The sequence below is a fragment of the Bubalus kerabau genome, chromosome 22 (assembly GCF_029407905.1).
Source record: "Bubalus kerabau isolate K-KA32 ecotype Philippines breed swamp buffalo chromosome 22, PCC_UOA_SB_1v2, whole genome shotgun sequence".
NCBI lineage: Eukaryota > Metazoa > Chordata > Mammalia > Artiodactyla > Bovidae > Bubalus > Bubalus kerabau.
Window position 1 is genome coordinate 41331541 of NC_073645.1, and position 16535 is coordinate 41348075.

Consider the following 16535-nt stretch of genomic DNA (forward strand, 5'->3'; position numbering starts at 1 on the left):
TAAGGCTGCAGCCCAACCAGACTCAAGGAGGAATGACTGATTCAGTCTCTCACACTATCTGCAAGACAGAGGAGTGGGTTTGCCTGTTCTGGAAAACAAAGCAAAAATATTATACTTTACTCTCCAAACAAAAAAGATTATGAAACATGCAAAGAAGCTAGAATGTGTAACCAAAAGTCAGGAAAATCATAGTCAATAGAAACATATCCACAGACAAATACTAGTTAACGGATTGACAGATAAGAAATTTAAATCAACTCTTACAAACATATTAGGTTATAGGAAGAGATTAATATGGTGACTGAATATATGGGCTATTTCAAGATAAAAGGAAAACACTTAAAATTGAAAAAATTAGAACAATACTTTGTAGGATTTAAAGTGTATGTAAAAGTGAAATATGACAGCAGCACATAAGATGGGAGAGGAGTAAAGGTTCTTATATTATTCATGAATTTGAGGTAGACTATGATAAATTATACAGTCAGCAAAAACAAGACTGGGCGCTGACTGTGGCTCAGATTCTGAACTCTTTATTGCCAAGTTCAGACTTAAATTGAAGAAAGTAGGGAAAACCACTGGACCATTCAGGTATGACCTAAATCAAATCCTTTATGATTATACAGTGGAAGTGACAAATAGAGTCAAGGGATTAGATCTGACAGAGTGCCTGAAGAACTATGGACAGAGGTTCCTGACATTGTACAGAAGGCAGGGATCAAGACCATCCCCAAGAAAAACAAATGCAAAAAGGCAAAATGCTTGTCTGACAAGGCCTTACAAATAGCTATGAAAAGAAGAGAATCGAAAGGCAAAGGAGAAAAGGAAAGATATACCCATTTGAATGCAGAGTTCCAAAGAATAGCAAAGAGAGATAAGAAAGCCTTCCTCAGAGATCAATCCAAAGAAATAGAGGAAAATAATAGAATGGGAAAGACTACAGATCTCTTCAAGAAAATTAGAGATACCAAGGGAACATTTCATGCAAAGATGAGCACAATAAAGGACAGAAATGATATGGACCTAACAGAAACAGAAGATATTAAGAAGAGGTGGCAAGAATACACAGAAGAACTGTACAAAAAAGATCTTCATGACCCAGATGATCATGATGATGTGATCATTCACCTAGAGCCAGACATCCTGGAATGCGAAGTCAAGTGGGCCTTAGGAAGCATCACTAGGAACAAAGCTAGTGGAGTTGAGCTATTTCAAATCCTAAAAGATGATGCTGTGGAAGTCCTGCATTCAATATGCCAGCAAATCTGGAAAACTCAGCAGTGGCCACAGGACTGGAAAAGGTCAGTTTTCATTCCAATCCCTAAGAAAAGCAATGCCAAAGAATGTCCAAACTACCACACAATTGCACTCATCTCACATGCTAGCATAGTAATGCTCAAAATTCTCCAAGCCAGGCTTCAACAGTATGTAAACCATGAACTTCCAGATGTTCAAGCTGGTTTTAGAAAAGGCAGAGGAACCGCAGATCAAATTGCTAACATCCACTGGATCATCGAAAAAGCAAGAGAGTTCCAGAAAAACAGCTGCTGCTGCTGCTGCTGAGTCGCTTCAGTCGTGTCCGACTCTGTGCGACCCCATAGACGGCAGCCCACCAGGCTCCCCCATCCCTGAGATTCTCCAGGTAAGAACACTGGAGTGGGTTGCTATTTCCTTCTCCAATGCATGAAAGTGAAAAGTGAAAGTGAAGTTGCTCAGTCGTGTCCGACTCTAGCAACCTCATGGACTGCAGCCTACCAGGCTCCTCCATCCATGGGATTTTCCAGGCAAGAGTACTGGAGTGGGTTGCCATTGCCTTCTCCAAGAAAAACATCTACTTCTGCTTTATCGACTATGCCAAAGCCTTTGATTATATGGATCACAACAAACTGTGGAAAATTCTTCAAGAGACAGGAATACCAGACCACCTTAACTGCCTCCTTAGAAATCTGTATGCACATCAAGAAGCAACAGTTAGAACTGGACATGGAACAACAGACTGATTCCAAATTGGTAAAAGAGTACATCAAGGCTGTATATTGTCACCCTGCTTATTTAACTTATATGCCAAGTATATCACGCGAAATGCTGGGCTGAATGAAGCACAAGCTGGAATCAAGATTGCCGGAAGAAATATCAATAACCTCAGATATGCAGATGACACCACCCTTATGGCAGAAACCGAAGAACTAAAGAACCTCTTGATGAAAGTGAAAGAGGAGAGTGAAAAAGTTGGCTTAAAACTCAACATTCAGAAAGCTAAGATCATGGCATCCGATCCCATCACTTCATGGCATATAGATGGGGAAACAATGGAAACAGTGACAGACTTCATTTTCTTGGGCTCCAAAATCACTGCATATGGTGACTGCAGCCATGAAACTAAAAGATGCTTGCTCCTTGGAAGAAAAGTTATGACCAACCTAGACAGCAAATTAAAAAGCAGAGACATTACTTTGCCAACAAAGGTCCATCTAGTCAAGGCTATGGTTTTTCAAGTAGTTATGTATGGATGTGAAAGTTGGACTATAAAGAAAGCTGAGCACAGAAGAATTGATGCTTTTGAACTGTGGTGTTGGAGAAGACTCTTGAGAGTCCCTTGGACTGTAAGGAGATCCAACCAGTCCATCCTAAAGGAGATCAATCCTGAATATTCATTGGAAGGACTGATGCTGAAGCTGAAACTCCGATATTTTGGCCACCTGATGGGAAGAACTGACTCATTGGACAAGACCCTGATGATGGGAAAGATTGAAGGCAGAAGGAGAAGCGGGTGACAGAGGATGAGATGGTTGGATGGCATCACCAATGGGATGGACATGAGTTTGAGCAGGCTCTGGGAGTTGGTGATGGAAAAAGGGAAGCCTGGCACGCTGCAGTCCATGGGGTCGCAAAGAGTCAGACACGACTGAGCAACTAAACTGTTGATAAACTAAGAATGTATATTTAATCCCTAGAGAAACCATTGCAAAAGTATAAAGAGAAACAGCTGAAAATCCAATAGGAGATATAAAATACAAGGGACCTCCCTGGTGGTCCAATGGCTAAGACTCCATGGTCCCAATACAAGGGGCCTGGGTTCAATCCCTGATCAGAGAACTAGATCCACATGCCACAGCTAAGAGTTCACAGGTTACAGGTAAAGATCCTCAGTGCTGCAACTAAGACCCAGTGCAGCCAAACAAATGAATGAATAAAAATATTTTTTAAAAAATGAAATAAATACATGCTAATCAAAAAAAAAAAAAAAACAGGGAGAAAAGGAATAAAGAACAGGTGAACCAAATAGAAAACAAATAACAGGAAGATTTGCTGCCGTTGCCAGTCGTCCCTCAGTCGTGTCCCACTCTCTGTGATCCCTGGACTGTAGTCCTCCAGCCTCCACTGTCTGTGGGATTTCTCAGGGAAGAATACCAGAGTCCATTGCCATTTCTTTCACCAGGGGGTCTTCCCGACTCAAGAATCGAACCTGCATCTCCTGCATCGGCAGGCAGATTCTTTACTGCTAAGCCACAAGGGAAGCCCTACAGGAAGCTAAGCACAACCATATCAATATAAATTATTGGATTAAACACTCCTATTAAAAACTAGAGATTGTTAGACTAGATACAAAAGCAAGATCAAACTATCTGCTGCCTACTCAGGAGACACACTTTAACTACAAAGATTAAATCTTTTGGCTGTCCCTCATAGCTCAGTTGGTAAAGAGTCCGCCTGCAATGCAGGAGACCCAGGTTCGATTCCTGGGTCGAGAAGATCCCCTGGAGCAGGAAATGGCAACCCACTCCAGTATCCTTGCCCACAGAATCCCATGGATCAAAGAGCCTGGCAGGCTACAGTCTATGGGTTCGCAAGAGTCAGGCACCACTGAGTGACGCACACACCAAATGTAAAAGGATGGAGAAAAATAGACCAAAAACTAATCATAAGAAGCTTAGGTGGCTATAGTATTACTAGGCAAAGTAGACTTTATGATTAAAAAAATTACCAGAGATAAATGAAAAAATCATAATGATAAAAGGGTCAGTTCAATAAAAATGCAAAACTATCTTCAATGAATATGCAACACAATTTCAAAATGCACATGGCAGAAATCAGAAAAGGGAGATGCAGACAAATCCATAACCACAAAAGTATATTTTAGCATTACCTTCTCAGGAATTCATAGAAATAGACAAAGTATAAGTAGAAATACAGAGAATCTGAATAACACTATCAACCAGCTTGACCTAACTGACATTTATGAAATATACTAAACCGTGATACAAGTCTCAAAATTTTTTAAATTTTGAAAATAATTCAGAATATGGTTCAGTGACAAAAGGTAGTTAAATTAGAAGTCAATAACTTAAAACTCTAGAAAACCTCTAAATATCTGGAAATTAAGCAGCACTCTTCTAAGCAATACATGGATTATAAAGAATTCACAGGAGAAATTAGAAAATATTTCCAACTGAATGATAATGGAATGGATAGTTCATTCATAGAATTCTCACCTGCCAACTGAATGATAAAGAAAACACAACTTATCAAATTTATGGGATGTGGCAGAGTACTTAGAGGGAAATTTACATCCTTAAATGCTTATATTAGAAAACAAAGACTTAAATCACTAATCTACATCTCCACTATAAGAAGCTATATATTAGAATGAAGAATATAAAATTAGTAGAAGGAAGAAAATAACAAAGAGTAGAAATCAATGAAATAGAAAATATACGAACACTAGTATATTTAGCAACACCATAGGATACAAGGAAAATATACAAAAAATTAGTTGAATTTCTACACACTAGCAGCATATAATATTTAAAATGAAAAATTTAAAAGAATAACATCTGCAATAGCATTTAAAAAATACTTAGAGGCAAATTTAACAAAAGACATGCAAAACTCCTTCACTGAAAATTACACATTGCTGAGAGAAGTTTAAAAAGACCTTAAAAATGGCATGACGCACCGTGTTCATGGATTATAAACATTTGGTATTATTAAGATATCAATTCTTCCCAGGTTCAAAAGAATCCCAGTAAAAAATTCCATTTCTGTAGAAATTGAAAAACTGACTCTAAAATTTATACAGAAATAAATATGAAGGACTTAAACTAATCAACGCAATTTTGGAAAAAATTTTTGTAAAACTCACAGTACTTGTTTCAGATAAAGCCACAACAATCAAGATAGTGTGGGATTTGCATAAAGACAAAAATATGAATGGAACAAAATCGAAATTCAGAACTAGACCCAAATATATACTAACAATTTACTTTTGCCAAGACACTAAGACAGTTCCTTATGTGTGTATGGACGGGGGTGTCTTTTCAACAAATTATTATGCTGGTACAACTAGGCATCCACCTGGTAAAAAAAAAAAAAATGAACCTCCACCCCTACCTTATCCCATATGCAAAAATCAGTTTAAGATGGGTCACAGACTCTAACATAAAAGCTAGCATTGTAAAACTTCTAGGAGAAATCATTTGAGAACAGCTTCACAAATTTGAGGTGGAGAAAGTTATTAAAGAGCACACAAAAATTGTAATCCATTAAAAAGGATATTCATCTCTTCCATTTTATCAAAATTAAATACTTCTGCCCTTTTGAAAAACACTGTTAAGAAAGCCACTGACTGAAGAAAATGCATGCTAAATACATTTCCAATAAAGGAACACCACTTCTGCTTGGATCTAAATGATTAGAATTTAGTCACATGGCCACACTTAGCTATAAGGAAGGCCAGAAAAGTCTAGTTTTATTCCAAGTAGCTTTGTACTCAATTAAAATTGCTTTTCTTCTTACTGTAGAAGAAAATAGAGACTTGATTTAGCAGGCCAACTAACTATCTCTGCCATTGGCCAACAGAGCAAATAAAGGATTTTCTATTTTTTTTTTTTTTTTTTTTTGAGGGAGAGGAGCACGAAGATGATGTCAAATACTTATAATAATTTAATGTCTTCTAATTTTTGCTATTATGCTACTCTCTAATTTTTCAGTGTTCCCTTTTCCTTACTATAATCAGACAAAGTCAATCTTTCTACAGTGACCATAACCTTGAGAACCTGCCAAGGGCATACTAGTGACAAATAGAAAGAAGACAAAGGAAGGAGGGCTGGGAAGGAAAATGAAACAGCCTTGAAAGTGTGAATGAAAACCTGCCCAGCAGACACCGCAAGTGTGATTCCTGCCGCCTTCTAGTTAGAGGAAACCTCCACCTTTGTGTTTAAGGCTTGGCTCGGCTTCTGTCAGGGGCCACACTGGATTTTGCTGGTTTTAATCTATTCTGCAAGATGCAGCAACAGTAGCATCCCCCGTCCCTGGAAGTTTTCTGACCTTTCTGGGCAATGCTGGGGATGTCTGCCACAAACACAAGAGATCTTCCTCTCCAGAGATAGTCCAACATGGACGCTGCTAGGATTCTCTTACAGAGAATCTCATTCCATAGGCAGGTACTGAAGATGAACGCGACTTTATTTCCCACAGGAACCATGCTTGGCTGATTTCCTTGCTGCGTGTAATCCTATACCAGTGCTTTCTCAGGGAGACAACAAACATTTACTGAGCTCCTGCTTTGCCTGGCTCTGGGGTCAAAGCTGGGGATACAGACAAAGCACAGAACTGTGGCCTGGTTGGCAGTCAATCTCCTGTTCCCTGCCCACCCTCTGGAGGGAGCCCTTTTGACACTGATGTCAGCCAGAACTGCACCTAAGATCCCTAGAATCAAGCTCTTTGGGAATGAACCCCACTCTATTTCCTTATTCCATTCTGCCCAAACTGGCCCATCCACCCAGGGTTTCAGCTTGAGCCAGACACAATCTCTTTCCCAGTATAGAAGGATGAGAGATGAGCAAGATCTGCTTGATGAAACTGGTCCATGGGCTGCTTCCAAGATCCGGCTGCAAGGAGAATGGACTGGAAATTGCACAGTCATTATCTTTGCAGACAACTCTCTCCTCCCCATCTTTCTAACATAATGAATTGCATGGAGAGCTCAGCTGTCATGAAGGCTTTAGAATTTCAGCCCCACCGTCTTCCAGGACATCCTTAGAGGTTATCTCAGCAAGGCAGGTGGAGGAGGAAAGAGAAAAGCTTAACCCTATAAGAATAATTATGATGTATTATTAGCAACTGATGACAATCTAATGCAGGATTTTCAATATAGACACTGCTGGCTGTAATTTTTCTCTGTCATATGCACATACACACAAAGGCTACATTTAATGACTCCAAAATTGAGAGCAGTTTCTCAAACTAAATTTAGTTCCTTGGAAGCAGTGTCTTAATACAGGGCATTTTAATAAAATACAGACACAGTCTGAATGTTGGAGACACTTTTCAGGAGAGATGAAAATGTTCTGATTAGTATGTTTACATGAAAAGACCACTAGTTGGCATTAGTATTGAGTTTATATGGTCATGCTAAATGCATTATGTGCAGAAATCAGAGTGGCACTCAGTATGGCAGAGCTACACTTGCCCGTAGGATGATCACAGTAAGTAATTTGCAGGCAGGAAGCCTAATTAGTTTCTCTGTCCTCAGCCTCCAGCACAACACTGGATGCAAGTAGAGGTCTGATAAATGATTGCTGGCTGGAAAGATGGATGGATGGATGGACTGACAAAGATGCAACTTCAGTAATTTATTTTAATGTGTTGGGAAATCACTCTTGTGACTAAAAGGCTAAAAGCCTCGGGATATGAATTCAAAGCCCAGTGAAGTGATTGCCTGGAGTATGTTTGACTTAGTTAAAAAATAGCCATACTTTGATCTGTAAACCAGTCTTTTGTGTCTCTCTGTCCTAGCCAGATTTGGAACACACACAAAAACAGAAACTTCTAAGGCATTTATTGTCTTTCCTTGAGCTCCCCCAAATGAGACCCTGGGGCAAGGGTTGAGGTTCAGTTCAGTTCAGTTCAGTTCAGTCGCTCAGTCATGTCTGAATCTTCTCGACCCATGGACTAGCACGCCAGGCCTCCTTGTCTATCACCAACTCCTGGAGTTTACTCAAACTCATGTCCATTGAGTCAGTGATGCCATCCAGCCATCTCATCCTCTGTTATCCCCTTCTCCTCCCGCCTTCAATCTTTCCCAGCTTCAGGGTCTTTTCCAATGAGTCAGTTCTTCGTATCAGGTGGCCAAAAGTATTGGAGCTTCAACTTCAGCATCAGTCCTTCCAATGAATATTCAGGACTGATTTCCTTTAGGATGGACTGGTTGTGTCTCCTTGCAGCCCAAGGGACTCTCAAGAGTCTTCTCCAACACCACAGTTCGGTACAGGTGGTTTATTCAGAAGGTGATCCCAGGAAATGCAAGTAAGGAAGTCGGCAAAGCATGAAAGGATAGAGAAAGAAAATCATTCGTGAGTGGGTTACTGTTGTGGGCAACTGAGGCTCAGTCTCACTGAAGACACCCTGAGAAATCACGTGGACCATGTCCTGGAATTTTCCCACAGGACAGAAAGCTGGACACTCACAACATCCCATCCCCCAGTGGCTGAAAGAAATCCATGGACATTCACACCTTCACCCCTTGGATTGCCCCTGCCTTTAGCAGAGTGAATTCCAAGCGGTGGAAAAAACCCGCAATCAGAGAACCCTTTGGCGTGCGGGCACTTGGGAGGGCAACTGGGAACTGTCACAACTGCAGGGGAAGCTAGGTGATGGTGGGGGGAAGCATCAGTAGCATCCGTAGAGCATTTTAACAGGAAAGGATTCAAGACCAGGAATTAGATACATTTACAGGAAGGGCTAGAGCAGCCTTCCTAGACTGGCCTCCAGGAACGACTCCCAGCCGAGCAGAACTGGCCCCAGTGGACCTTTGCTCTCTGAGGCCAACACTGCTACCTCTGTTACCATCACGACTCTCTCCACGACCAAGAGGCTATGGAATGGGCTTTGCAGTATGGCTGCAGAAATCCTCACACTTCCATGACCTTGTTTAGTATCAGAAAGCAGCCTAAAAGGGCAGGAAGAAGGCTTCTGCCACTGTTCCCCTCTCCCAATCTTGTACACCTGCATCTAAAATGGCCAGGACCTGCTTCATATCCAGAACTAGAGCTGTCAGGGCGTCTGGAGAAGGTGCTGTGCAGCTTCTCAACCTCCTGAACTGGAACGAGGCAGACAGAAGCTTGGGGAAACCAGTGAATCACGTCTACCATACTCCCTTAGGACCTCCCCTTAGCCTGCGGTCCCGTCACCACCCAGAGCCCCTCTCAGAGGGGGAGCACACCTGTGGCCTCTGCTCCTGCCCGTGGAAGCTGGCACAACAAGGTAAGAAGACACGAGACTGCCTGCTCTACACTCCTGACACATGAGCCTTCTTTTAGTTTCTCAAAAATGCTTAATTCTCTCCAGCCACAGGCCCTTTGCAGCCACTACTCCCCTGCTGGAATGGTCTCCCCGCCTCTCCCACTATACACTTCTAGATTCTGTTATCATTTGAATTGCAGCCCAAATAACACCTCCTCCAGGAAGACTTCCTTGACTCCCCTATTTCAACTTCCCCGATTAGAGGCTCACTTAGATTACAGCACTTGCAGATTATTAGCTGATCTTGGGTTTCTCTCATCAGCCATACCCTGTATCAGTGTGCCCAGGAGTCTTTTTCACCTGGGCTTACAGGTCTAGACTGAATCGAGTTCAGGCTAACCCTCGGACTGTCTCACCCCTACAACCGCAGTCCTTTTCTCAAAGAGGCACTGAAGCTGACAATGACCTTCATGATGCTTCCTTCAAATACACATTTAAGTACCCTGGCATCACAAGTTTTGTTCCTATAAAACAAGGTAGACAAAAACTCAATCCTGGCTCTGACACTAGTCCTTTCACCTGAAGCAAGTTACTTCATCTCTCAGAGCCTTGGTTTGCTCATCTTTAAGTGGGGATAATAAATAGCAACCTTGGCTAGATGCTAGAAGACCTAATACAATAATGTAAGTGAGACAGCAAGCCATTGCCTAATACCCAAGTGTGCATTTTGACCATCACTGTTAGCCCTCAGGGGGCGGGACACGTAGGGTCTTCATTAGGTAGCCTGTGATGCCAGCCTTCGGTTTTTTTTGTCTTTTTTGTGTAGGGTGTGTGTTTTTTTGTCTTTTTTTTTTTTTTTTTTTTTTTTGGTTAAAAATGTCATTTCCAATTCTTCCTCAAGAGAACAGGGATAATTTTTGAGGCTCTGAACAGAAGACAGAGAGAGAGCTAGGAATCCTTATAGACTGTTGGCTGCACACGCGGCTCTAACAGGCTGCACGGAGCCCCAGGGGACGGCAGAGAACATCGATTCCCTTTTTGGAAAGTGATGTCGAAAGATTTATCAAAAGCTAGAGGCACATCTCCACCTTTTGGCCCAATAATTCCTTCTGTGGACCACATGCTAAAGGAGTTAAGTAAATGAAAACAAAAGGTTTTCATTGTGAAGATATTAGCTGCAGGAGCCCAAGACTGGAAATCCCCTCAATTACCAAGAGCAGAGGAGCAGTTCAGGAAACCAGCACACAGATTTTGCAGTCATTAGAAGAATCACTGTGAAGTCCCTGCAGAAACGTGGAAAAACATTTCTGCACAATGTGAAGAGAAAAAGTCAGTGTTGGACAGGGGTCAGCCCGACACCACAACATGCAAAAATGAAAAGTGTTGCTTTGGAAAAGGAGAAGATTAAGAGAATTTTTTTTAACGTTCTCTAGTGTTCATTTTCGGAGAAGGCAATGGCACCCCACTCCAGTACTCTTGCCTGGAAAATCCCATGGATGGAGGAGCCTGGTGGGCTGCAGTCCATGGGGTCGCTAGAGTCGGACACGACTGAGCGACTTCACTTTCACTTTTCACTTTCATGCATTGGAGAAGGAAATGGCAACCCACTCCAGTGTTCTTGCCTGGAGAATCCCAGGGACGGGGAAGCCTGATGGGCTGCCGTCTCTGGGGTCGCACAGAGTCGGACACAACTGAAGAGACTTAGCAGCAGCGGTGTTCATTTTAATGCTATGCTGTCTCCACAAGTTTAAAATAACCAGCCTACTGGGCACCTTCTAGCAGATGAGGGGGAGCAAAGAAAAACCCCATCCCCACTAACAGAAATGGGGAGGTCCTTGCTTATTACAGCTGCTCTGATATGCTGAGGTCCAGGCCTCAGATAAGACTCTGGCACAGGCAAGGCAAATACTATCAATGAGACTAGCTAGTTAGCAGGGAAAATCCTTCGGACTAGAATGAGGTGGAACATTTACTGTCACTTAAAGGGCCATAAACCATGATGAGACAACAGTCTAGGTCCTCCCAGGCTGATGTGCCAGAAGTGGAGGGGGGCCTACTCTGGGTAGGAAGCAAGGCATGGAGAGAAGGCGGAAGCAGCCAGAAATGTGTCACCCAAACATTTTAGGGATGAGGCCCAGAGAGCTATCTGCAACTTAGCATGGTATTCACAGTAATGTACTATGTAAGTGTTAATATTTCTCCTGCAGGCTTGAACAAGAAGCTGACTCAGGGCTGTTCATGCTATGAAAATACCCAGAGACAAGCATTGCCTGTGATATTCAGAAACACAGAAACATTCTCAAAGCTAGAACTTGGTAACTGACGCATGCTCAACAGTGGGGAGCTTCAGTTAACCATGATTCTAGGCTTTTAAGGTAAGGAAGCAAACACAATGAAATCTAAATGAAGAAGAAAAAAGAGAGAGAGGGAGAGGGAGAGAGGGAGGGAGGAAGGGATCTAAATGCATTCATACCCTGGTTGAGGCCAGGATGTGTTTAACCCATTTTCCTGTTGCTTCTATCCTTAAAATACAGCAAAAAAAAAAAATAAAAGTCTGCATTCAGAATGGTGCCTCTGAGGCCTTGCAGTGTCCTCGGTATCACGGATGGCCAGAGTGACCGCTGTCTCAGGAATATACAAGAGAAAGCCTGAGAGGTCGGGGAGCTGTTCTCAGGAATGTTCAGGAGCAGGAAGTGGGCCTGCGGCACCTGGAAGGACTGTGATGCCAAGGGCGGGGCCCTCAGTCCTGAAGCAAAGGAGGTACATGGGGGACACAGGTCCGTAGAAAACAAAGCCAAGGCACGGTCTCCGGCAACACAGGTGGGATGGCAGGGGGCAGCAGAGCAGCGGGTGGGGCTCTGAAGGCGTGGGGTCAGCAGGCATAAGATATCGGAGAACTGCTTCTCATCAGGGCTGAGAAAACCCCTCACAATCCAGTGTCTGCTTGTTCTAGACCATGTTCACCTGAGCCAATTTGAAGATGCCCCATTGTCAAGCCATGGGCCCTCTTGTCTGGAAAAGATGATCATTATCTTTCATTTGGGGCTCCCCCAGGAGCAGGCCCTGTGATAAGGATGGGGAGTGCGTGTTGGGGAGTAGAGGACAGATTAGTAGCAGAGCGGGGACATGATGTCAAGTGGAATGCTAATCCCTAACCCTCACCCATCAGTGGTGCTTTCTCAAGCCAGCTACCACTGTAGGTGACTGAGACTTCATCCCCCCTGGGGAAACTCCGGGAGCCAGTGTTAGACACAAACCCCAGAGTTAGAAGGGTGAGGGTGGACTTCCCTGGTGGCCCAGTGGTTAAGAATTCACCTGCCAAGGCAGAGGACAAAGGTTCAGCCCCTGGTCTGAGAAGATCCCACACGCCACGGGGCAAAGAAGTCCATGGGCCACAGTCCTGAAGCCCGCGCACTCGAGAGTCTGTGCTCGCCGCCGAGAGAAGCCACTGCGATGAGAAGCCTGTGCACCGCAGTGAAGAGCTGCCCCCGCTCCCTGCAACTTGAGAAAGCCCTCCCAGCCATGAGGACCCAGCGTAACCAAAAATAAAGGAGAGTGAGAGGCCAGGATATTTAAAGCCACCAGCCACTGGTTGAGGGCCACAGAGGCAGGGGGCGAGAATTCCCCAGCATTTCCAGCAAAAGCATAATGGGCAAGCAAAATGATTTCAGTTCTGCAAAAAAATGCCCTCAGGAGCTGACTGTGGGAAGTCAGTTCTTCTTGCTGTAGTACGGTAAAGGATGATGGGATATGGGTGGGTCTTGGTAGTACCAGATTCAAAGGTTGTGCGATTCAGTGATGCCATTGGTAAGTTCTTAATAGCCCTTCCAAGGGATCAGCCAGCTCCACCAACAGTTTCCCCCAATAATTGGGACTCTTCATCTACCTCCCAAGGCAGCCCAACATGTCATTCTCAGAGAGCTCTCTGGGGTGGGAAGTTTGACTGCCCCCCAGGGAATTGATGTCAGCTCCCACCTGCTGCTCTTCGCATGCCCTCTAAGCCATGCAGAACCACAGGAAGCCCTTTTCCCCCAGGAATTCAATTCTCTTCTCGATGGTATCCTTAACTCAGAGCCAGCCAGCAAAGCCAGCAAATGTGCTTTTGGAAGAACCCCAACAAAGACCGTTCATATCAGAGAAAGATTTTAGTTAATTAGTACTGAAGTTCAAGTAATCAGACGAGTCTGCCCCTAGCCCTTCTGGTAAATGAAACTTCCACTGTTTGAGACAGTAGTTATCACCAGGTGGGCCAGGGGCCGATAAAATATGAGGCTTAAATTCAATATCAAGATGAAAGTCAAACGAAGGCTCCCCAGGAGAAAAGGCGCTCTGCTTTCAAAAGCCTGGAGAGGAGAATATTGCCTTTCAGCAAATAGTACTTCTAATTTGATCCTGCAAAGATTCCTGCAAAGAGGGAGGCAATGATATGTCAGGAGAATATGGTGTGTGTACACTTCTATACGTTTTTTTTTTATCATGGCTACATTCTTCGGGATCTCAGTCATCAATTATTGGTGACAGGCAGTCAATTGTTTATCTTTCAAGAACATTACCACTTACTCCCATTTATATATCTTCCCTATATTATGGTGGGGACAGGATCATATGTTTTCTCCTCCCTTCCAAACTCTTCTGTTATTTGCTGCCCAGCACCTGGTGTAACATCCCGGAATGATGGGCTTTGTGTGGGAGGAAGAGGAATTACTTGAGGTTTTTTCCCCCCTCACCAAGGGATGTCCAAAAGAGCACCAAAACTGATATTTCATTCAGCCTAATGTCGGGGCCCTGTGGGTGGAAATTCACCTCTGTGTGTTAGGTGTTGCTGGGAAATGTCCAGAGAAAGTGAAACAGCTCAAAGCAAAATCATACCCCCCACCCTCAAATCTCCTGTTCAGAAAACAGAAGCAAGTTTCTGCCATGAAAATCATTTTTGCTTAAAACACCAGCCTGAAATAATTGCATACTTGTTGGGGATTGACAGTTGAGTTTTCTTCCTGAATTTTGCTCTCTTTTGACAGTAGCAAATAAGTAGGTAGAGAAATACAATCTCTTGGGGCTTTTAACAAGAAAAAAAAAAAATCACAGTAGGAAAATCGCACCAAAGAGCATGGCAATATTTCCATACTTTGCTGCACTTAAGAGGAGAAAATGGTTATTAAAGGTAACAGGGTTGTTTCACAAACAGTGGTTCTATTTCTGGGTCTCTCACTTGCCAAAAGCCTCAGCCCACAGTCACTGAAAGTAGGGGAATGCCAAACCTGGGTTTCTGTAACGGGCCTTGCAGACACTTGGATTTATTCTTAATGGAGCCTTGCTGCATTTTTTTACATTATGCAGCATGTAATTAGCTATTAAATGACTTAGAAATAAACAACTCAGATTTGTTGGGCCTGATGCCTGATGAATGATTTCATGGTGTTCTTTTAAATCAGTGCTGTGTTGACTGTAATTTAGAGGTGGATTTGAGCGGGGGGAGGGGGTTTGGAGGGGAGAGGGGTTAAAGATCTCCCAGTTTGGGAACCTGAAATGACAATGCAATAGTAACTTAATTACAAACCTTTTAACCAACCCACAGCCTCTTAGACAGTTCTGGGCAGCACAAACTGAATTCTATCTCTGTAAACAGTGCTTCAGACTCTCTCAGGTCTTCTGCTCATCAAAACCAACCAAAAAACACACAAACAGGCCCCCTTTTTCTGTAAAGTCAGGAAATTAGGGGGAAAAGGGGTGCTGAATTTTCCATCAAGTGGCACAAATGTAGGAAAGTCCTATGTAAGTCCAGACTGGCAAATGCTGGGATGACGAGATAATTTGAAACTGCAACCTTAATCTGCATTTTGTTCTTGCTGCACTTTTCATGTACCCAGGGCCTACAGTAGAAGCTGCTTGCAGAACATCTCACCAGAGCCCAGCTCATGAGTGGATGCTGCTAGATGATCTGGAACTGAGAAGAGAGAGCTGAGTCTCTGAAGAGGGGCGAACAGGAGGGGCAGAGAGTCTGGGAGGGGAAGTGGGCAGGAAGACAGAGGTCTGCAGGTTCTGGAGGCAACCTCAAGGCCACCCAGAGGACCTCTGGGGGAAGTGACCAAGAAGATCACCCAAGGACTGGCTGGGGCTGCTTAAGGCACTGGGACCCCGAAGTGTGGGCAGCAGTAAGGGCTGCAGGAGACTTTGCTCAGCCCGAGACCCCTGGCACCTGTACCCGCCACGGACCAGGAAAAGGAGCCCGAATCAGCTCAGAAGTCCTCACCAGCCTGGCAGGATGAGGGGCTTAGAGTCCAATTAACATGGGTATAAAGAGGTATTGGGGCCACTTGTTACACAGCCAAGCTTGTGGGGGCAGTAGTCATGTCCACCACAGTTACTGGTCCTGATTGATGCCCCTGGGACCTTTGCCTTCTCCAGTCACACTGCTACCACCTGTAAGAAGATTCAAGGCTGGAATACGAGGACCATGACTGCAGGTGGCTCCAGCATGGCCTAGAATGCCAGAGGGCAAGCCTGTCAAGGGCTGGATCAGGCCCAAGTCCCACCATCCCCTCCTCTCCTCTTTCCATGACTGCAGGAACTCCCAGGTTTGGGTGTCTCCTCTGACCCCTCCTCTGGAGCTCAATTCCTCTACTCCCTCCAAAGCAGGCCCACCCTGAACCCAGGGCACTTGATCAGAACCCTGGCTTCCAACTCACAGCCATCCACTAAGATCTTGCCCTCAACACAGATCCATTCATTCATTCATTCAAGAAGTATTTTTAAACACTTACCACTGTGCCAGGTATATAGAATCCAATAAGAAACTTAAATAAAGCCCTGGCCTTCCTGGGTCCCTGAGGCAGCTCTCTGTGACTCCACAGAGACTGGAGCCTAAATCCTGACCAGCAGCCCCAGTGGTTGGGTTAGAGCCCCCCATCATCTCTTTGCCCCTGCCCCACCCACCCCCTACCCTGCCTTCAGGTCCCACAATACCTTGCAACACAAAACCCAGGAGTGGTAGGGAACAAGCTTGGCTGCCATCTTGAAATGGAGAGGGAATGACAATTATCACAATAAGAGCAACAGATAAGTTAATATCTCAGTAAATCATTGTAACGCCACACAATTACAGAAAAACACAATGCCAAGCAGCACAGGGCACACTCAAGGCAAGAGAGAGCCTTCTAGGCTGGGAGTGGAGGACTGAGCTAAATGGGAGTGGGTAGGTGGAGAGTCCCAAGCCCAGAGATGGAGTCCATCATGGTTTTCATCTCCAAAGATCTGCTCTTTGAACAATGGCATATACTAAGCAGGAAGACAGG

The 16535-nt window shown here is 44.0% G+C and overlaps 1 long non-coding RNA gene across 1 annotated transcript; it reads right to left on the bottom strand.

Moving 5' to 3' along the window:
* Positions 1–7838: 7838 nt before the first annotated feature.
* Positions 7839–12735, bottom strand: LOC129636838 (uncharacterized). Its single transcript, XR_008707152.1, has 3 exons — positions 12559–12735; positions 10455–10550; positions 7839–8245 (listed from the first exon to the last, which is right to left on the bottom strand). It is a non-coding gene; the product is annotated as an uncharacterized LOC129636838 (long non-coding RNA).
* Between the last annotated feature and the right edge of the window lie 3800 nt (positions 12736–16535).